This window comes from Protopterus annectens, chromosome 3.part1 (genome assembly GCF_019279795.1).
Source record: "Protopterus annectens isolate FY-2018-M chromosome 3.part1, PAN1.0, whole genome shotgun sequence".
NCBI lineage: Eukaryota > Metazoa > Chordata > Ceratodontiformes > Protopteridae > Protopterus > Protopterus annectens.
In genome coordinates, this window is record NC_056732.1 from 1,558,717,266 (window position 1) to 1,558,741,629 (window position 24,364).

Below are 24,364 nucleotides of genomic sequence, written 5' to 3' on the forward strand. Positions count from 1 at the left end.
TTCAGCTGATATTCTTGAATTTCTTTTTGATGTTATCAACTACAAAGGCCTGGAGGTTTTTAATATTCTTTATTCATCTGAGGCTTTGTATCAGAAACTAGCAGAAGGTATAAATTCAAAAAGCAATGCTGATTTATGCATGGAGAAGTATATAAAGATTTGCACAAATCGTTATAGTGATATGAGATTAGCAATGGTCTCCTTAAATTCAACAAAGCATATATCAAATCTCACACTTGTTTTAGGTAATGTTGAATTCCTCACTTCAGTATTAACTGTACGAACTTTCTTAAATATTTCTGGCCTGGAATTTGTGAACTGCTGCCTTTGGAATGAGAAACTCCCACAGATAGCTGATTATAATATAACAAACACTAATGATATTTTTATCAAGTTACACCATGCCAATATAACAGAAGCTATTAAAATTTTAAAGAGTTTTACACAGCTTTGGGATGAATCCCCTCACACTGTTAACACAAACTGCAGCATATACAATCAGATGATCTTTCACAACTGGCAGGATTATGAAAAATATGTGCAGTGTAAAATACGAAATAGCAGTGTATTTTCTCTAAATACAAAGGAATTCTACCCACTCTTTGTATGGCTGGAACGAATGCTTTATGTTGTGAAGTGCAAAAGTGGAAACAGACTGTTTGAACAACAACTTAATTTTTTCCTGAACATTAGTGAAAGCAGCAGGAGCATACATAAAGACATCCTTGACAGTGAAGATAACCAGGTAAATTTTTTGTAATATGTTTCTTAAGATTTGTATATTAAAAATATGTTATTCCTGTGCAATATATGTATTCAGACATTGAACCAGCAAAATATTAAGCAATTAATTTCTATACACCTACGTATTGACAAAGATGATTAGATAATTTATCATAACTGCTGAATAGAACTGAGGGTTACCAAGGATTTCAAGACAATTGTTGTTATTATAGTAGTTATTGCATATAACTTCAACTTGAACTTAAGGTAGTAGGCTTAGTATAGTTGGGCAAGAAAACTGACCTGACCGAAAGCCATTCCTTATTCTTTTACTGCCAGCAAATTTCTGGTTTGAAAGCATTGTCATAGTGCTATGGATGTACAAACAGAACTCATTATGAGGCAGTATGCAGGGTAGAGGGTAATGTTAGGGAGTTAGAAATGATGTACTCTCATGAAATACATTTTTTGTTTCTTGGCACATGGCTCTATGCTATTTTTCAGCAGACTCACTTTGTATATTAATATACCATTTTGGAATTATGAGTAACCACTGATTTTGTCATTTTCTTAATCACAATTGTAACACACAGTAAAGTACAGTAATACTGCTGCAGTATCCTTAGTTATATGGGTTGTATCCTGCATAGACTATAACACCCAGCCATCTTCTAAACATACAGGGCACCTTCCACATACCCAAACAGTTAGTCATCTTGAATTGAGCAGAATGAAATTCATGTTTGGGCACCAAACCCTTCAGAGCTTTCATGCCAACTGAGAGAAGGAGGCTAAACCCTGAAAGGACATTGCTAAGAAAATTTAAAAAAGATACATATCCACACTCTGGAATAAAAAAAAAAAAAAAAAAAACATAAAAACAATATGGGTGGAGATTAAGAGCAGCTACTGCAGCAGTTATCATTCAAACATCTACTGTTATGCTTAGTTTACTTACACATCACAATGTTCAGTGTTATGATCACTGCTGCAGCAGCCTTAGCTGTATGGGTAGACTTCCCCAGCTAAAAAAAATTGGGAGGTGGAATGGAAAGGGTGCTGGAGCCCCCACAGAATGGTCTTAGCAAAGCCTGCCCCAGACCTGGAGAAGGAATCTAGTTTATAGTGCTTTGAATGCACAGAGGACAAAGTTGGTGCTTCTAAATACTTCTAGAGTCCAACCCTTTTCAAGAATCCATAGATGAAATCAAGGCCCTGGTCGAGTAAGCCTTTACTCTGCCTGGAATAGCTTTGTTGTGCTGACAAACAGTAAGAGCCTAAGACACTCATTTGGAAATAGTCTGCTTTGACACAGGATTTTCTTCTATCTAGAAGTACCAGAGTTGTCAATGGACATCCAAGAAAAGAAGCATCATTTCTCCCTAATTTGGGGGGCTTTGGAAAAACAACAGGGAGATGGATGGATTGGCTTAAGGTAAACTTAGATACCACCTTTGGCACAGAAGTATTAGTTCTCAAAGAAACCCTGTCTCTTTGGAAAATGAGATGAGGTTGACCCCCTATGAGAGCTTGAAACTCAGAAATTTTTCTTGCAGATGTCAGAGTAATCAGCAAAACTATTTTCCATGTTAAAAAGCTCTGCCAAGGTGTTTCAAAAGGAGTAAACATTAGTTTCTTTAACACAAAAGTGAGAGCCCAAGGAGGAGCTACAGGTTTTCTGGAGACCTCTTATGTAAAGCCCCTTGCAAAAACATTCTGACAAAAGTCTGCATTGACAGAGGTGGAATCAATGGGCAGACATGCTAAAATGCTGACAAATGAATCTTGATAGAGGAGTAAGACAAGCCATAGGATAGAAACTCACACAAAAATTGTAACACCAGAGAAACACTAACCCTGAATGGATGCTGGTTCTTTTGTTGGCACAGACTTGAAAAACGTTTTCATTTATTAATTTATGATTTTCTAGGAGTACACTTTTGTCTCCATTAATACCTTCTGCAATTTTTCAGAAAACAGATGACAAAAAGGTAACAAGAGCCTATCATTCTAGATTCAGTTTAAAGCCCTATCATCCAGAAAGTCTGCTGCAGCTGTTCAGTATTGGGATGCATCCAACACTCCTGATCTTGTGTGAGTAAATTAATTCTGTGAGGAAGCTTGTGGTAATTGCTTTTGGCCATTTCCAAAAAAGCTAGAACCCGTGCTGCCTGGGCCAGAAGGGAATCCCACAGTGTTCTTTGGGGAGTCCTTCTGAATCTTCAGAAGTACTCTGGATATCAGTGGAAAGTGTGAAAAAGCATTCAGGAAAACTTTTGTACATAGAAAAGGAAAATCATCTGTCTTCCAGGCCCTCTTGTATGGAGTTCTGAAACAGGATTTTGACATCTGATTGTTTAGGGAGGAGGCAAAAAGATCTACCTGAGATATGCCCCACATATGGATCAAATCTTGGAAGGCCCCCTGATTTAGTTTCCATTCATGAGGGTGTGTCATGGTACTGCCCAGCTTGTCTGCCCAACAATATTGACGTTACAGAAAGTAAGATGCCTGTAAAGTGAGACCGTGCTGTAAAGCTATATTACCATGCTAACATGGCTTAGTCTGCATAGGAGATTAGATCTGTTTATTCTCCATTTTTTCATTAACCACATGACTGTGGTATTGTCAGTAAACACTTGAAGAGGTCCAGTGGACCACAGATGATTCCCGCTTTCAAAAGAGGTAGCATCTGTTTTATTTTTATGTGTTTGGGTTTGTTGTTTTTCTCTCAGTGATCCTAAACTTTTATCCCTATTGATACTGTTTCCCAAGCAAAGTCTGAGGTGTCTGTAGTTAAGTGACTGTTCTGGAACAGGAGGGTAAAATGAGAGACCTGGATTCTGAGAAATTTGATATCTCCACCAGCTGATTTCCCTTTTCACAAACTGCAGAACTGGAATTTGAAAAGACAATGGGTGTTGATGCTGGGACCAGAAAGATTTCATTCAGGTGTCATTGTTCTTACGTGGAGTCTTCTAAGAGGTATCATGTGACTCATGAGAATCACGGAAGCCATGAGACCCAGAAGCCTAAGGTATTCCCTCACTGAGGCAGAAGCCAGAGTGGAAACCCCTGGAATATCTCTAAATATAAATTGTTTTTCCCTGAGGAAGAAATGTTCTTTGTACACATATTTCTAGCAGACACCCCAAAAGCACAATCCTGTGAGATGGAGTCAGAAAAAAATCTTCTGAATCTTCTCATGGAAACCCAACTTTTGCTGGTGCTCTCTGACCCAAAAAAGAGACTTGTGGCACTTTGAAAAAAGAGTCTGCAAAGATAAGCATGCCATCTAAATATGGAAATTTGTGGATACTTTGTTACCTGCAGCTGGTTATCACATGAACTAGACACTTTGTGAACACCATCAGATCAGTGGATAGCCCAAAAGGTAAAGCAGAGAATTGCTGATGTGATCCAGACACAGAAAATCTTAAGAAATGCTTAAAATCTAGAGGAATTTATGTAGTAATATGGGTCTTTTAAATCTAGAGCTACAAGAAAACATAAGTGAGGAAGAAAGGGGCAACAAGTTGTGAAGTAAGAACATTTTGAACCTGGGCACTATCGCAAACTGATTTAGGAAAGGTCCAGAACTGGTCTCAAAAAGTATCTTTCTTTGGCACTAAAAGCATTCTTGAGAAAAAACCTTCCCCTAATTGAGGAGGGGGAACATAGTCTATTACTGCCTGAGAAATCATATTTAAAATAGGATGAAAGAGAAGAGTCAGGTCTTGTGGATGAGGAGAAATCCCTTGGAAAGGAGAAAATTCCTGTAACCTAGATAGATCTTATTAAGGACTGTCACTCTCCTACCCAAGACACAATAGAAGAGTCTGTGTGTTTTATGTTCAAGCAGCTTTATTTTATGCAAACACATTGAAATAGAAGTTTACTGACTTTTACTTTAGTAACTTGTATAAAAACTAACAAATGTGATCATGCATGCTCTCACTCTGTCTGCTCTTACAAAATGGCACTAGGGATTGCACATGTCTGGAATTTATACATGCACGTCCAGCCTTGACAAGCTTCTTAAAGAAGCAGCACACCTCACATATGCACTTTGATCTACATCCTCCCTCTTTGAGAAAATAGATTATAGAATGTTATAAATCTGTTTGACATGCAGAAATCGCAGGTAATTCTTTGTCATGAATTTATACAAGATTAAATAGATATATATACAGTCAAGTCCATGTTGCTGCATATTTCGTACTTGGCTTAGATACTCATCTAAAATGTGTGCCATAAAACTGGGAATTGGCATTAGCAACTGGAACAGTCTCTTCACAATGTTTGATCTTTGGAGCTTTCAGAACATCTTCAGGAATGGAATCAGAGGTTTGAACACACTCTGGGATGGAAACAACATTTGGTTCACTCTGGGATACAGAAACAATGTTGTGATTATGATGATTATTCTGGTACAGAAAGAAGATGTCTGTGATTCTTTTGATACTGTACACCCTCAGATTCTATAAGATAAAACTTTTGTTTGGAACAAACGCCTGTAATCTGAGCAATACAGTCAAAACCTTTTGCTGTTTGTAGTCTCACTGTTTCTCCTTCCCTCAATGGAAAAAGTAATCTGCTTGATCTGTCGTAACTGGACTTCTGGATAGTATGCTTCTTGGATAATTGAGTTTTGATGGTCTTATTGTTCTTAGCTTTAGGCTTGTTCTTTTATTTCTTGCACTTCTATTAGCTTAATCGGCTAGCACTTTAACAGGCTTTTGTAGCATTTACTGTGGCACACTCAGGTGTTATCAGCACTAGCTGTTCCTATGCAGTAACAGCACCAGTACTTAATAGTTATGACCACCCCTCCTGGTATGGTTGTAGGGCAATTTCATGTGCTTTCTCCTGCTAACCTGGTGCACTTGGGCATTCTGAGACAGTGTGGCAACTGTCTAATGTACACAAGCAACCCTCTCTTCTTACCTCCCAACAGTCATACCTGTGAGAGATGCACTTATATCACCAAACTGGAAGCAGTGCATGCTCCAACCAAGACCGGACTAGCTGCTCAAGTGGAGAAGGTCAACACCTGCAACTCACTACATAGAACACACAGCCCTCCAAAACATCAACCATCACAACCCAAACATAGAAACACAAACCATACACCCACCTTCACGGAGTCTCTCAATAAAAATTTACCTAAACAACAGAGACCCCCGAGACAAAAATGCATTCGACCACCACAACACAACACAACACCAATCCCAGAATACATAGCTCAGCACAACAGTGTGCTACTCAACCTAAGCCCTTAAGGCAAAACACTTTGCCCAATGTACTAATCATAGGAGATTCAATTGTGAGGCACACTGATGTCCCACTCACAAGGCTGAACAAGGAGAAGGTGACAGTCAGTTGTTTATCAGGTGCCAGAATCCGCCACATAACACATGCACTCAGGTCACTCCACAACAAGTACAAATATGACTTAGTCATTGTCCATGTAGGTGTGAATGACCTGAGAGGTACCTCCCTGGACTACATGAAAAGAGATGTGATGGAACTCTCGGATTATGTGGCCCAGGCAGGTATGGTCATAGCCCTGAGCAGTATTCTACCATCGCCCAGAATTATACCATAGTACGAGCAGAAAATGATTGACTTCAACAATTGATAAGCTTCTAGTGTCATTCTAAGGGGATCCAGTATCTGTCTGCCAGGGACAACATGATCAACAGACCTTGATGCTTTTCCAGAGACGGCTGCATCTGTCACCCCTAGGATTTCGGGTACTGGCTAAGGTTCTTGCCACCCCTATAATGCCTTTTTTAGGCAGTTTTCCAAAGACCAAAATTCCACCAAAACAGCTACAAATAAATGTAATCTGAGGGTCATGCTGCTCAGTGCTAGAAGTCTTAATCTCAAGATGCTTTAAAGCTTTCCTCAAAATGGAGAATGTCGACATCTGTGCTGGAATGGAGACCTGGTTTAAAGAGGCAGGTAGCACCCCTGTACTCCCAGACTACAACTCATTCCATACCTTTCAGCCACAGAATATGGCCAGAAGCTCCAAAGGCAGTGGTGTCTGCATATTCTTAAAGGATATGCACACCTCTAGACTGGTAGTCCAGCATAATGCATCATAGATACTTCAGGTACAACTAACACTGGGTAAGATGGTGATACAAGTCATAGCCTGCTAGAGAACCCCAAAAATGTCCCTAGACTCTCACTCAAAGTTCTTAACCACCCTGGAATCTATCAAGGTCCAACCCAATACTCTCATACTGGATGACTTCAACTACCCTTCCATCAACTGGGAAAAGCATTCAATTACCAATGTGCAAGGCCAATGCTTTCTGGAATTTATCAATTCCAATGCCCTGGACCAGCTCATTCTGACCCCCAGTAGAAGAAGCAACATCCTCAACCTGGTTATCACCAACATGGGAGACCATTGCTCCGCACCTATAGTCAATTCCTCCCTGGTTAAATCTGACCACAAACTGATCACCATGGAAACCCCCTTCTCACCTATAACCCTCGCTAAGGTGACCACCCTGAAAAACTTCTCTAAAGCCAACTTTGGGCTCCTAAAAACAGAGGTGGCTAACTTCTCGGCACCCATGCCAATGGAAAATAGCTGCATGACTGCTGAGTCATGCACCAATGCACTGTATGAGCACTTACACAAATGCATGGACCTTGCCATACCAAATAGAGCTAAGACACCCTCCTCCAAAAAAAAGGAAGCCAATCTGGTGGTCCTCAGCCATCAATAAACTCTACAACAGAAGGAAGAAACTGTTGCAGAAAAAAATGAGGTCACAAGACTGGAAAACCTCCCTTATCAGTCTCAACAAAAAGCTGAGATCCCTTATCCAATCCTCTAAAGCCAGGTATGAAGGCAGAATTGTGTCTGACAAAAAAAAACAACCACAAAGCCTTCTATAGCTATATCAAAATCCTCCAAAGCAATACCCAGATTTTCACAATGGCACCTCCTATATTGAGCCAACAGATATAGCCAACATACTGGCTGACAGATTCAGTGCCAACTTTACGCCTCTCTCCCTCCCCCAAGGGCCCTATCACAATACCAGAAGAAAGCCAGGCACCCACCATTTCTGTGGCACAGGTAAAAGCTCTGTTGTCCAAAGTCAAGATTGCAGCATCCATGGGACCTGATAATATCCCTGGCTGAGTCCTACATGAGCTATAAAATGAACTGGCACCACATCTGTGTGCCCTGTTCAATCACAGCCTTACCTCAGGCTATGTCCCTAATGAATGGTGCACTGCTACACTCATCTCACTGTATAAAGGGAGAGCAACTACAGACCCTGGGAACTATTACCCCATTATTACCCCATTATTACCCCCCTGCCCTCACTAAGGCAAAAAACACAGCATCCATGGGACCAGATGGTGTCCCCGGCTGTGTGCTTCACGAACTCAATGAGGAATTAAACCCACAGTTAGGACAGCTGTTTAATCTTAGCCTCACCTCAGGATACGTACCCAAGGAGTGGCGCACGGCGACTGTGGTCCCACTTCATAAGGGCGGTGCCTCCACAGACCCTGGAAATTACCACCCCATTAGCTTGACAAGCCTTATCTGCAAAGCCATGGAGAGGATCATAATGGAACTCATAAATAAAGACATAGGGAACTTGCAGACTTTGGATCCAACCCAGTCTGGCTTTGTCAAAGGCAGATCCTGCCTCTTAAACTTGGTTGACTTTTTGAGACAGTCACCAAGGCCATTGATGAGGAAAGGCAGTCCATACAGCCTACCTCGACCTGGCAAAGGCCTTGACACAATACCCCACTCAGGTATCATCGAAAAACTCATCAGCTTGAATGTAAACCCATACATCACAAGATGGGTTGCAAACTGGCTAAGTGACAGAACCCACAGGGTCAGAGTTGCTGGAGCCATGTCAGACTCAAAGCCTGTCACAAGTAGTGTCCCACAGGGCTCAGTCCTGGGTCCACTCTTGTTCGGCATCTACTTTTCTGAAGTACAAGCAAACACAGGAGGGTTATGGCTGACAAAGTTTGCAGATGACTGCAAACTGGGCACCATAGTCGAAAACACATCTGACACAGATATCCTCCAGAAGGGCCTCACAGAAACGGATAACTGGTGCCAGAGCCATGGCCTGAAGTTAAACGCCACAAAATGCATAGTCATACCCTTCGGGAAAAACAAGGTTACCCCTAGCTACCATATAGGTGGCAATCCACTGAGCACAGAAAAAGTCATCAGGGATCTGGGGACCCAGGTTGACAGTAGCCTTTCGTTTGACACTCATGTTGCTAAAGTAGTTAGGAAAACCTTCTATATCGCCCACCTGATCATGAAGGGATTCACATCTAGATCAACGGAGGTCATCGTCCCCCTGTACTCATCACTCATTAGACCTATAATTGAGTACAATGCCCCGTTCGGAATGTATCTGACCAGACACCTGCTGCAGCTTGAAAGGCCCCAAAAGTTCCTCACCAAAAGGATAAAGGGTCTCAAAAATATGTCTTATGCTGCCCGACTGAAAGAACTCCAGCTCTATTCAGTCTCATACTGCTTGCTCAGAGGTGACCTGTGCCTGACATATTAGGCCATGTCAAACCCAGATTTGATGAATATGCTTCACCTCAAAAAATCTAGATCCCTCAGAACCACAAGGGCGGGAGACTTAAACCTTGACACGGTTATAAATAGAATGTGCTGGAGGGACAGATTCATCACCCAGAGACTCCCTGTGCTGTGGAACAAAATCCCGGTACATGTGAGGCAGAGCACCTCGCTGGCCTTGTTCAAGAGGAATCTTGACCAATGGATGGGAGATCGCAGATATACCCCAGGGATTACTTCAGTGTCACTGCTTGACAGAGGTACAGCAAAATGATAGGCATAGTTTTTATTCAAACTAAAGGGGTGGCGAAAGCCACATAACTATGGGCTAGGCTTATAAATGCCCTTGGGCAGATAGCCTAGTATGAACCTATGAACCTATGAACCTATTAGCCTGACAAGTCTGGTATGCAAAGTTATGGAGCTCATCTTCATGGACCTGCTTAACAAAGATATAGGCAGTCTCCAAACTCTTGACCTCACACAGTTTGACTTTGTCTGCTGAACCTGGTTGACTTCTTCAAGGCAGTCACCAAGGTTGTGGATGAGGGTAAGGCAATGCATACAGCCTACATCAACCTGACCAAGGCCTTCAATACCATTCCATACTCAGGTATCATTGATAAACTTACAAAACTAGGCATCAATCCTTACATCACTAGACAGGTTGCAAATTGGCTCACAGACAGAACCCACAGAGTGAAAGTTGCGGATTCCAAGACATACTGTCAACCAGTCATGAGTGGAATCCTACAGGGCTTGGTCCTGGGCCCTCTCCTGTTTGGCATCTACTTCTCAGACATCCAGCCCAACACAGAAGGACTCTGGCTGACCAAGTTCACCAATGACTGCAAGCTAGGTGTCATTATCAACTCCCCACGTGATGCAGACATCCTACAAAAGGGCCTGTCTGAGACCAATGACTGGTGTCTGAACCATGGCCTGAAGCTTAACGCCAAAAAATGCATTATCATCCCCTTTGGAAAAAAACTCAGTTCCCATGAATTACCAATTTGATGGGAGCCCACTGAACACAAAAGTGGCCATAAGAGATCTGGGCACCCAGGTCAGTAGCCACCTCATCTTCAACCATATCATCGCCACTGTGGTCAGAAATTCCTTCAACGTGGCACATCTTATAACCAAAGGTTTCACATCCATGAAGAAAGAGGTCATTGCCCCTCTCTACACATCCCTCATTAGACCAATCATCGAATATAATGCCCCATTTGGCATGTACCTGAACAGACACCTACAACAGCTGGCGAGGCTGCAAAAGTACCTTAGAAAAAGGACTCTAGGCCTTAAACACATGTCCTACATGGACAGACTCAAGAAACTTCAGTTGTTCTCAGTCTCTTATCATCTACTTAGAGGTGATCTCTGCTTGACTTACAAAGCCATGTCTGACCTAGCCCTACTTAAAATGCTACACCTAAGGAAATCCCAATCCCCCACGCCACGTGCTCCAGAAATGACAACCTCATTACCACAATTAGCAGAACATGCTGGAGGGACAGGTCTACCTACCAAAGACTGCCCATACTCTGGAATAAGCTTCCCATTTATGTCAAGCAGAGCACTTCACTCACCCTCTTCAAGAGAAATCCTGACGAGTGGATGGGTAATAGAAAGTTCACCCCTGGGATCACTCCAGTTGCCCTACTGGATAGGGCACTGTGAAAAAACATTGGGTGGTACGGTGCCTGGGGAATTTTTTTGGGCTAGGCTTGTAAGGGCTCCAGGGCCATTAGCCTAGTACACACCTATGAACCTATGAATAAACTGGAACTAATAGGCAGTGTAGTTCTGGTTTGCCTGGAAAGAAATCTTTGAGCAGGTGAGCCAAGAATATAATCATGAGGTATATTCTGAGATTAAGCAAATTCAAAAATACATCTGTGTTATCACGCTTTGACATTTCAAGTGATTGTTTTGTACTCTGCACTGCACATTCAGCTAGACCATTTGACTGTGGATATTCAGGACTGCAAGTGACATGTACAAAGTCCCATTCTCTTACAAATGTCTGAAATGACTGACTAGTAAATTAAGTACGATTGTCAGAAATAACTTTCTGTGGACTACCATGGACTGAGAAAGGATGCTTCAACTTAGTAATAACAGCAATGGAAGATTAGGTAATAGGTCAATCTCAAACCAATTTGAGGAAGAGTCTACCAATACCAAATAGTGTTGATTGTTCCACTTGAAGATATCAGTTGCAGTGGTTGACCAAGATAGTTCAGGAACTGGACTTAGCTGAATTGGTTCTCTTTGCAAGTGCGATCTGGTACTATTGCATACTGAACAAGAAGAAAGGACTGTATCGATGTCTTTCGGTAATGAGGACCAAAATACCAATTCTCTCACTCTTCTCTTAGTGGATGCCGAACCTGGGTGACCACGATGTAAAATTTGGATATATTCTTGTTGTAAGGAAGCAGGAACAACAATTTTAAGACCTTTAAAAATAATGCCATCTTCCATCAACAATTCCTGTCTGTAAGGAGAATAAGTTTGCACTTCAGGTAGTACACTAGATTACATTGATGGCCATCCAACATTAATGTAGTGATTGCGTTTTTACAAAATTGGATCAGTCTTTGTGCGATCTCTTAACTCATCAAGTCTAGTGGTAAAAAATTAGGCATTGCCATCACCTCAAAGTCAAAATTCTCTGTGTCAATCTGTTCTGTTGCATTTCTAGGTGATCTGGATAAGGTATCATCCAGACAGAGCAATGTCCCTTTTGTATAGACCATTTTGAAATTGTTCTTTTGCAATTTGAGCAGCATTGTTTCTAATCTTTCTGGAGTAGAATGCATAGGCTTCTCTAGAATAGTAACTAGAGGTTGATGATCTGTTTCAATCTGAATAGCTCAACCATAAATATAATCATGAAACTTGGAACATGCAAATACTATTGCCAAAAGTTCTTTCTCAATTTGAGCATATTGCATCTCAGTTTGAGTAAGCATTCTAGAAGCATAGGCTACTGGTCTACCCTCTTGAAGAATAACTGTGCTGAGACCAAATTTTGAAACACTACAGGAAAGAATGACTGGTTTGTTCACATCATACTATCTTACTGTAGGTGGGGTACCAATTTGCTGTTTAAGGTCTTAAAATTCCCTTTAGTGCTGTTCCAACCATGACCATGCAACATTTTTGCACATCAGCTCTCTTGAAGGTGCTGTTATCTCATTGAAATCTGGTATAAACTTGACTAAATAGTTGACCATCCCTAAGAAATGTTGCAGAGCTTGAACATTGTCTGGTGCTGACATCTCAGAAATAGCTGCTTGCTTGGTCGGGTCTTGTCTTAAGCCTGTACTGATAAACAAATGATCTACATACGTAACTTCTGGAAGTCTGAATTTGCACTTCAGTGGACTGAGCTTCAAGTTTACTTCACATGCTCTGTCTAGAACTCTCTTTAGATTTCTGTCATGCTCAACTTCATCATTGCCTCCAACCAATAAATCATCTACTATTATACACGAGGATAACCCGAAAACATTTTCTCCATTGCTTGCTGAAAGACTTTACTTACAGAATTTATTCCATATGGGATCCTTAGGAATCTGTATTTGCCAAACAAAGTAGCGAAAGTGGTTAGGAATGAAGATTTGCGATCAAGCATCACTTGCCCAAATGAACTCTTCCAAAACATCCAAAAGGCATCCAAAACAGAAAAAACAGTGGCATTCCATATTACAGCTGCAATCTCATTGATTGTGTACATTGAATGATGCAGTCTCTTCAATGCTTTGTTCAAATCTCTTGGATCAATGCATATTCTGATTTCATCTGAGCCTTTTTTGTGAGCTGTCACTATGGACAACACCCATTCAGGTGGTTCTGTGACAAGGAAAATCACACCTTGCTGTACCATTTTATCTAACTGAGCTTTAGCTTTATCTTGCATAGCTTTTGGAACTCTTCTTGCTGGTCTGACCACTGGAGTGACCTCTAGGTCTAACTTTATTAACTCATATTTTAAGTCACCAAACTGACACGTTTTAGTTCTGTTTCTCAGGTCAGTTATATAAGCTGCAAAAGTTCCCCTGGATTCTGATCTCTCATGTAAAACAAATTCCTCTCTAATGTAATATTTGTCTGGGGGTTACATATTTCTCTGAACTTGCACTTCCAACACTAAGGGTCTTCCCTTGATTCAGCCTGTACAACAATATGATGACTTTCACCTTCCCCTTCATATACTGCTGGTGCATACACAAATTAACTCTCTCTTTCTATGGGCACTGGCCCTGCTAAGTTTAGCAAAATTAATGCCCTGGTGCATGCATCTTTGCCTGCATGAGCTGTTTGTATAAAAATATCATACTCTTGCTCAAATATTCTCTAATTCTCTGCAATATTCTGATCAAATACAAGAGGTAAGGACTTTCGAAATCCGTCTGCCATATTAACACATACCAGTGAAGGGTTTTGCAAATAAGCACAAACACATAAACATGCACATATGCCAAACTTTATGCCAGTATTTGCAACGTTGCACTTCTGAAATTATACTTTTGGGCTTTCGGAATCATACAATGGGCTTATTCTGAGAAACAACTCTCTCGAGCACTGTAATATTCTTGAAATCACTGTATTGCAAGGAAATCATCTGTTAGTGTAAGAAACATATCAAATAACTGCACAGTGCTCTGTGTAAGTGGGTTTCATGAAATAAGTCTCTAGGGCATTGTAATAATCTTGAAATTATTGTTCTGCTAAAGTAATTTATCAACATTTTAACTAGCATTTCAAATAACTGTACAATGGGAATAAACTGGACAAGAGAAGCTCTAAGTCAATAACATTCCAAAGTAATTGCACTTTGTGAATAAACTGTACACAACTCACTGAAATCTTCCCAAAAATGGCGGTACCTTGCTAGGCAACTCTTTACAGTGCAAAAAACACTCTGTAAAGGTGGTACTTTGCAAATAGATACACCCAGCACAAGAAACTTTGCAAAATGGCTTGAACTATATTTCAATAAATAGTTGCACTTTGCACAGAAGAAACTTTTTGAAGTACATACACAGTAATAAGCACACTCTGTAAGCACTTTACACACTTTGAGATACTTCCAATAACTTTAGTTATGCCCTTGATACAATACAAAGTCGTAGTTATGCCAAAACACAACACTTTGCCAAAACATGCAATCGCCTTGCTTCATTTTATGCTCAATGTGCCCTTTTTGCCCTTATTATATTTGTTTTGCTCGTTTAATCTCTCTTCATGCCCATTGTACCTTTCTTGTGCTCGATTTACAATAAACATGCCCGTTTTGTCCCAAACACATTTGTTTTGCTTTAAATACACTAGCTTTGTTTAAAACATGCTCATTTAGCTTTTCTGTTAATCGTTTCATCAAATACTTTTGTTTTAAACGTTTCCGTTGGTCAATAAATCTTTTGTGCCTTCCACTTGTTTACTACTGCAGTTTGTGCCCTTGTAATGCTGTCTTTTATCTTACTTATAAAATAAACAGCTTGTGCAGTTTCTCATTACCTTTGATTCTGTTCTAGCTCTTTTTGTGCTTGTTTCTTTTTTATTTTACCTTTACTGTCATCTCTGCACCTCATGGCTCTGAATATTGTTCTCTGCAATCCCGGTTCTGACACCATGTCGCTCTCCTACTCTGGACACAGTAGAAGAGTCTGCATGGGTTATGTTCAAGCAACTTTATTTTATACAAACACATTACGATATAAATTTACTGACTTTAACTTAAGTAACTTCTATACAAACTGACTACTGTGATCATGCTCTCTCTCTGGCTGCTGTCTCAAAATGGCACTAGGAAAAACACATGTCTAGCTTTTATACATGGACTCACAGTCTCTTTGACATGCTTCTTAAAGACACAGCATACCTCCCATATTCAGTCTGATCTACAGGACCCATTTCCCTGAAACCATCTGTTGACATCTGTTGACAAAGAGACAAATGGAAATGTAGACTTTCTGGAAGGATTGAGGGACTGTCAGGGTGGGAGGGAGGTAGGACAAGGCTCCTCATATAGTCATTATGAGTTATTTGACTGTCCTTTGTTCTTGGGGGTTCCTTCTTTCTTTTGGAACCTCCCTGCCATTGCAAGTGTCTGCTTCCCAGCATTCTGCTGACCCTGTTTATTTTGTCTTTTCACCAAAGTTAGACAAGGGAGCAGAAAAGCCCTTGAGGGAAACTTAGAAAAGGAGGGCTGAAAACTGTGACAGATTCTCTGAACCAGTGTTATACTCTCAACATTTTTTGATAGCCTCAGCAGCAGAAGGGTCCAAAAACTAAACTTCTGCCAAGGGAAAATTCAAAATTTAATTTTGACATCTTCTGTGAGATTCTGAGAATGCAGACAGGCAACCTTTAAAACAATACCAGTGGAAGTAGCCCTGGAAGTAGTATATTCAGAAGTATAAACATTTTAAACAAAGAGTAATGATTTGAGAAATAGAAGCAACCAAGCTCCACATGCAGATTTCCCACACAAAAGGAAACTGATGCCAAAATATTCCCCATACTTTCACAATTAGTCAGGATAAAGTTTAACATATAAACCTGAAAATTTAAAAATCTAAACATGAAAATTGCAGAACTATACACTTGTTTCCCAAACTTATCAAAAGCTTTCCCATCCATATCAGAATGAGAAGGATTGAAATTAACAAAATGTTTAGTAGCAGCTGGATCTACTTAAGTTATAGCTGCTTGGTCAGATCTGGGATTGGTGTATAAAAACCTGAAAGACTGAGAAAGTTTATACTATCTATCTGCTTTCTTAGGGACAGCAGACTGACTGCCTTAGGAAACTGCAGACTAACAAAAACATCCCCAAAGGCTGATAGAACCAGAGGGATAGGTGAAGGTTCTGGAAATTCCAGGTGTAACAAATTATAATATTTTTTCTGGGGACTGAGAAAACTCAAGAGTTCTCTCAATGAAAACATTGGTTTATCCTGGAAATAATTTTAGAGAAAAAAAAATCAATCCAGATGAGAATCAGACATCATAATCTAAATCAGAAACTTGAAGAGAAAAAAGTGCAACTGTCCCTTCACAATCCCCTACAGATTCCATTTCTTGAACCTTATCAGGAAAACAGGAATCCCTTTCCTTTTACAAGAAACTACCTGACAAGAATAGTCAATAGCCACCACAAGACCCTTGGTCAAATACAATAAATAACTCCTCTCCAGAGAAACTAATCCAGTAGAAGATAAATGTTGGCTTTCTGTTTTTGACTGGACATTGTGGAAAACAGACCAGATAACTGACAGCAACAGTCTTCCTAGAGATGGGCACAACACTGTAACTAATAAAAGGTACATTTCCTACCCCTTCTCCCAAGACCGAAAAGAGTGACTCTTTCTTGCCCAATGGGGGACCCACACCAGCCACCAAGAACATGACCAATCCCTAGTCCATAATGGCTATATAGACAACACCAAAGCGATCTGAAGAAAAAGATGACTAGTTTTGGCCATAGCAGAGTCATCCACCTGTAGCTGAGGCAAATTGCCAGCCTGCTGTGGTGGCAAAGGCCACTTAATAATATTTTTCTTTTTGTGGCTGGAAGAATTTCCAACTTTGCGACTGGGGCTTTGCCCCATGGTCAAGCTGAAAATGATGCTTGTTTCACTGGGAAGCCTAACAGCAATAGTTGGTAAAATAGGAACGTCTGAAAAAGGAATGTTTCTCAGTAAAAAGCACTTTAAACAATTTCCCTAATTCCAGAAAGTTAAATGAGCTCAGTTTCTCAATGGAAAAATAGTTTTAAACAACTTTTAAACATAAAAGTAAAAAAGTGCACTTCCATTTAAAACACATAAAAGTAATGAGACAGTGATTAAAAGTATTTGCCCATAGCTTAAACATACTTATTTTCTCAGAAAAGTAAGTTTTAACAACTAAAATATCAAGGTGGAAGGCTTTCCCCAAAAGGGGACTTATCTGCACATCAATGGAAGAGTGTTAGCTGACAATCAATCCTTGAAAGCTCTTAGACTAGCACAGCTCTTTGTAGCAGGAAAGCTCTGAAGGGCTTGGTGCCTAACCCTGACTTTTCAGTCAGCTCAGCTCGAGCTGACTAATGGTTTGGGTTTGTGGAAGGTGTCCTGAAGCTTTGGAAGCTTGACAGCTGTTATATCCTATACAAAATATACCCATATAGCTAAGGCTACTGCAACAGTGATCATAATGATGAACTCATACCATTATTCCCTTGCTTATAACCTTGTTTACATTGATTTTTTTTCTTGTATTTGCCACACCTGAAGAATAATTTTATGTACTTATGGTGTCATGATATGGCAGCATGGGGTTATGTTTTTAAGAGGTACATTAGTCTAGGGAACTTTACTTTAGACATAGGCAATTTTAAAACGAAGTATAGCTCAGTGCTTGCAAAAGGCCTGTAAAGCCTAATAACAAATTGGGTCTACAGATTCTAACACATTCAGGAATAATCATTGTTCATTTTTTTAGTGATGCATACAATATTTTTCAAATCAAGAGATGCCTAGTTGTCCTACCCCATTGTGCAGAGGGATGAGGCCCTGACTATAGCTTGGACAACCAGAGTCCAATTAGTGGCATAGATGCCTGAGGAACTGGACAGGGAGGGTGGGTTTGAGCAACTGATGCCAACTTGCTCATCCATTGGAAGAGTGAAGGTACTAGGCTGATGGCATTAGTGAGACCTAGTGGTTGCTGGGCATATTGCCCATCTATAGTGGCCACTTGGCCCACAGTGTATCAGGCACAGATCTTTCTGATAAGTCAAAGAACAGGAAGTCTATGATGGAGGACACACACCACCCCTCAGAACCAGGCAGCTATGAGGAGTCTGCAGGCAGATTATGGGAAGGAATACCTGCTTTGTGAAACCAACAAGTTAACGTACTCCCTACCACCTGACTCTTACCTATGAGAAGCAAATGGGCTGACAGTGCTTCCAGTACAGGAAAAATGGGCTGTAGAGATCTCATTTAGCCTGTGGTTATACAGTTGTAGCCCCTGTTGAATAAATAGGACAAATAAATGCAGATAGTAGAGCCAATGGGAAGGTGCCCTTGGAAATGGATAGAGTGTTGTCTGCATTTGTGGGTTTTATATTCCTACTTTAATTATTAAAGTGGCATTGAATATTTGACTACATACTGAAGAGAACCATCTGTACAAGATAATGGACTGAGGGGGGGTCCATGTCAGCCATGTGAACAATAGAGTCATATGGAATGTACCAACCTTACTCTCATACTGGCCCACCTTAAAGCCTTTGAAATCATGATGCATAGGTCTCAACCTGCTAAGAGGCCAATGTGGAACACAGACCACAGCAATGTGTGACAAACACTCAATATGTGGAACACCCTATTTTCGCACTGTTCAAAAACTGTACCTTGGCCATGGTCATGGCCTTTCAACCAAAATATACCATATGTAAGTATTTAATTATACACACACACACACACACACACACACACACACACACACACACACACACACACACACACACACACACAAACGCACACACACAGCAGCAACCTCACTGCTGGTATAATTTATTTTATGTATTTATTTATTCAGTCAGAATAAAACATCCAAGGATACTCCATCAATTAAGTGGCTATAACTACTGGGTACAGATAATCACACACAAAAATGCAAAGGCAAAGATACACAGGTGACCCACCACATACCTAGTCACAAAAACTTACCCAGCAATTAGTGCCACTTTATTGACCCAGTGCTTCTGAGATGTTTCATTCTGATTCACCACAGGAAGAAATGCATACATTGTCCCAATAGTGAAGTCACTGCTACCAGACACATCCAGTCCAAAGTATTACATCTCCATCAGCCCCTCTCCATACACAGACATACAATGTTCTCAATTATCCTCGACTTTGCTGAATGCCCCTGATTTTTTTCTCATATTGCTGTCTGTTCTTCATAATCATATACATTTTGAGTTTTAGACTTCATAAAATGCATGCTAAGGCAAAATGTGTTCTTCTATCAAATTTCAAATTACATAAGAATATTTAAAATATATCCGATTTGTGAACTTAGTCTCCAGTTATTTATTTATTTTGCCTTCATCCCTGATTCTTGAGCCAAGGCATTTTCAGTCACTGACATACATACCATACCTCTCAAATGTCCAGATTTTTGCCTTAAATGTCTGGTCTTTTCCTCCTAAAATCTATGATTTTCCTGCAAATCACTGAAAGTTGAAGTCTATAAATAATATATACATTTGAGTTTCAAACTTTATATCTTTCAGAAAATACATGCTAACACAAATCCTATTATTTTAGCAACTTTCTAAGTTTATAAGAGTAATATTTAAAATTGGTTTCCTTTTTGGGCCTCTGTCTCCTCATTAATTAAGGTTACATCCAGATTTCTTGTGCTGAGAGGTTGAGAGCTATTATATACACACACACACACACACACACACACACACACACACACACACACACATACACACACACGCACACACGCACACACGCACACACGCACACATGAGCACACACACGCACATACACACAACATACACACTCACCCTTGTCATACCTCTCAACTGCCCAAAATTTTACAGAATGTCCAGATTTTTGCCTCATATTTTTGGTGTGCTCCTCATAAAATATGTAGTTTTCTGGCAAATCATAGAGGAATGAAGTAATAAGATAATGACAGACGTTTCCATTTAGACATCATATCCTTCAAAATATGCATGGTAACACAAAAACTGTTATTCTAGCAGCATTCTAAGTTTATAAGAGCAATATTTAAAAATTGTCCCTATTTTTGTGGCTTTTTCCCAACATCATATTTGACTATCGGTTTTGTCCAGATTTCTTACTCTGAGAGCTTGAAATGTATGTCACTTGTTTGCAATGTAGCTGCCATCCCCTTTAAACTCCCTCCCCCAAACTCCATTATAAGCGAACAAGGAGGCATCATCTGCTTTATCAGAGGTGATTAGTTATTCTGGTACCCCCTCCTTCCTCAACTTTAATTTGAAGAGCAAACAAAAAAGCTCCATTCTCAGACTGAGCACTCCTAATTTAAAAATCAAGCCAGTCAGGTCCTTCCTGCCCAGCCCCAATCTGGCGCTGTTAAGCCAGCAAACCAGAGCGATTATTTTCGATCTATGCTCAGCGCAGCTCTTAAACTGTAGCAGAAGAGCTAAATTGCCATTTCAGTTCAGACTGCAGATGCAATATCTGCATTAATGAATGTTGGTACGGTACTGAAGATCCATTTACAGTCCTTTTAACTAGCAGTATTGTAGTTATTTACTTTGGTTCTGTTTTACTTCTGTTTTATTTTTCTCCCTCTTTCCAAATGTAATTAGCCACAAACAAGTTTAGCAAGGGGAAAAAGTGACAGAAGTTTATTTTCGCTAGTTTTTCATGCTTTGGGGATATTGCAATAGGTAGCCCTGAATGCACTGACTTTTACTGGACATTCTGATTGCTTCCTTAAGGTCAAAATCATTCTCTGATTGGCTCCCAATTATAATTATAGCCAACTGGCAAAGAGAGAGAGAAAGGGAGCCAATCAGAGAATGGAAAAAGAAACCACCACTGATGAAAGCAGACCATCGGAATGCTGCCTTACTTCAGTGTAAAATGAAAAGCTTTCTGCACAATGCGGTACAGTTGAACACTAAGTCATGATGTCTACATGCAGCCTATATTAAACATTCCACAGCTGTGACATACAACATGAGTGACAGTGATGGCACTGCTGTTCCATGTTTCACTATAGGCAAAAAGTTTTAGAAAGTACCCCATTAGTACAAGTTTTGTGTGTGTGTGTGTGTGTGTGTGTGTGTGTGTGGTAGTGTATAATGTTGAATCCATTCTGTAATTTCATCAACACAATGAGTGAGTTTCTTAACCAGTAGACCAGGGCTAAATCTGAAATCTGCTCATTGAAAATAACAGGTAGGCCACCTTTTCCATAACTAAGATAACAGATGCAAAGAGTGATGTTTGGTCCTTTATACTGAGATTATTAATATGTTAATGTGTACACACAATATCAGCAGACCTATCACAAAGCACAACATTATGGGGCTCATGTAAATGGCCTGTACATGTCACAATTTCAGCACAAATAACATGCACTAACAGCATTTTTTATTTTTTTGTTTGTGTCTTTATTTATTTATTTATTTTGCAGTACAGTTTCAGAAACAGGGTGACTATACAGTAATATTATAAGGATACTTCATAAAACTAAAAGAAGAGAATGTATACCCAGTGTCTATAGCCACCTCAAAATCCACATAATTATGGGATGTTTATAGATTTACTATAACAGTGACCTTTTCAACTCAGCTTACATTTTGATGAGAATATATTCTAGCTTTTTTTAAAAACATCTTTATTAAACATGACACTTTTAAAACTTGGCAAAAGTACACATACACTAATAGAAAAGAAAACAAGCTATAATAATATTTCCATTGCTACTTTTCATGCAGAATACATTTAATTTTTAACATTTTTCATTCACTCTAACATTACATAAATTGCTCAATTTCTGTCATTCCTTAAATTTCACTCCTTTATTATTATTCTGCATTTATTTCCCCCACAAATTTCATTTTTTTCCATGTAATGTGTTCATTCCTTCTTCTAAGGATTCCACCTCTATTTCTTTTATCCTCTTTACCATATTTCATTTTTCAGTTATGGTTGGTTTGGATATCGATTTCCATTTTGTAGTAATTGCTTTTTTGGTAACTAATAGTATTAGTAAAGCTATGTCTAGGCCATCTAGATCCTATATCCCAGCGCAAAAAATAACTTCCTTTGTTGCTGCCATTTGTTCCCACAACATTTCTGACAAAATACTCTAAAGAGAATTATTAAATTCTGACAACTCAACACATTCACAAAAGAGATGCATTTTGTTTTGTAAACTGCCCTTTCAGTCTCTCTTCCCAATCACTTCTAATTTATTCTGATTGATTCTTTAACTTATTACGGAATATATTATATGCCCTTTTCTAATAGTTTCTTTTCTAGAAGCAACTAAAAACTCAATCAGAGGTGGCCTTTCACTTAGCATTCCCTGTCTCCTTCTCTTTGTATAAAATGAGTTATCAATCTCTGGAAGGGGAAGTGGTCACTAAACTGCTGTCTAAGCTTCTGCGGTGCGGTGCCTCATCCCACTCTATTACCTTTCTACCCTTAGTTATTTTCTCCCAATAGCTTGGTTCCTTTGCTAGTTTTCTCCTGTAAATTCAAGCCCCCTTTTGCTTATTTCTATACCCTTACTTGCTGTCATTCCTATTGGTACAACTTTATTCCATTCCTGTGCTGACTTAGTTTTTTGAATATGATCTGTTACCTTACAAATAGAATATTCTTTATGGTTGTTATTCTTTTTAAAGGCATGAATCCAAAATCCTACTTTCTCCTTATTTCTTGAATTCCCCATTTTATCATCCCCTTCTGCTTTGATTTATAACCTTCTGCTGGAGTTACACATATGAGCCTTAACTGCATGGTACTAAAGTATCTCTTCAAATCAGGTAGTTATAAACCATAAAACATGAGGAGAATCAACTTATTCCCCTTAACTCTTGCCCTCTTCCCCTCCCAAATAAATTAATTTAGCTATTTTTAATTATTATCCCCAATGTCTCTGGTTAATCAAAATATGCCTGGCCTGTATATAAAACTAAATGAAATAAAAACATTTCCACTGCTTATATCTTACTATAAATATCCACAAACAAGAGTTCCCAGCTTCTCAGTTTTGTCTTATCTTTTGTTTAGTCTGTTCCCACATATATGTAGCTGTAACAGAATCATTTTTATCCATTCACCCAAATACCTTATCTTATCTCCATAAATATAATCACCTTCGGTCACACCAATAAGCGTATGCTGCTCAATAGTCGAGTGAATTGCTGGACAAACTTCAATAATCCTCAGGTAGCTGGATGAGCTCACAATTTATTGAACATCACGACACTACACCATAAACAACTGCAAACACGTAAACCAAATCCTGGTGAGCGGAAAAACTCACGCAGAATATCGTAAATACAAACATATACTGTGCACAACATAAAAATAAAAAATATGCCAGTTTAGCGCTTTCAACCAAGTCAATTGGTCTTCTTCAGAACTGAAAGTGAATACAAAATCTCACTCAATTTATGAATGTTTTGGCGCCAAAGGACTTTCAAAAATTTAAAGACTTAAAGAATTTAAAGACACACTACAATTTGAATGAAAATTGGACATACATCATGTCAGAACATCTGTTCGTAATAGAGATCTATAAGAACTCGATATGACAAGCTGATAAACTGATAAATATCATCATCAGAACTAATGGCTATAGTATTGGACAACAACTTCATTTATTTTGAAGGTGAGATCTTCAAACAGACAAAAGGCGTAGCAATGGGGGCAGCTTGTGCCCCCATTTACGCCAATTTAGTCATGTTAAACTGGGAAGATAATGTCTTGTTTCCATCCAAATATTTTCAACACATCCGATACTATTCTAGGTTTTTAGATGATATTTATATCATCTGGCAAGCTTCAGAAGCACTTCTAGTAGAATTTATGGAATTTATCAAAGGTAGTAGCACCTTCTTGAAATTTACATTCTTATATGATTTTTTTGGACTACCATATCTTGATACCCTTATAGTTAATGAAAATGGGAAGGTACAATCCAGAATTCATAGAAAACAGACCTTCTCTAATAACTATTTGGATTATTCCAGTTATCATCCCCCTAAAGTAAAATATAACGTCTTTAAAGGACAGGTCATCCGAGCTGTACGAATGGTTTCAGATGAAGAAGAATTACACAAAGAATTGAATTTAATTCAGGGATTTTTTAGAGAGAGAGGATACCCTTCAGAGATGATGGAAGAAGTGGTATCATATGTTATTAGTGAGAGAGGTAGCAAATACAAATCGTTACTTGGATCAGGTGATGTACAGAATAAACCCATACTCACACATAATG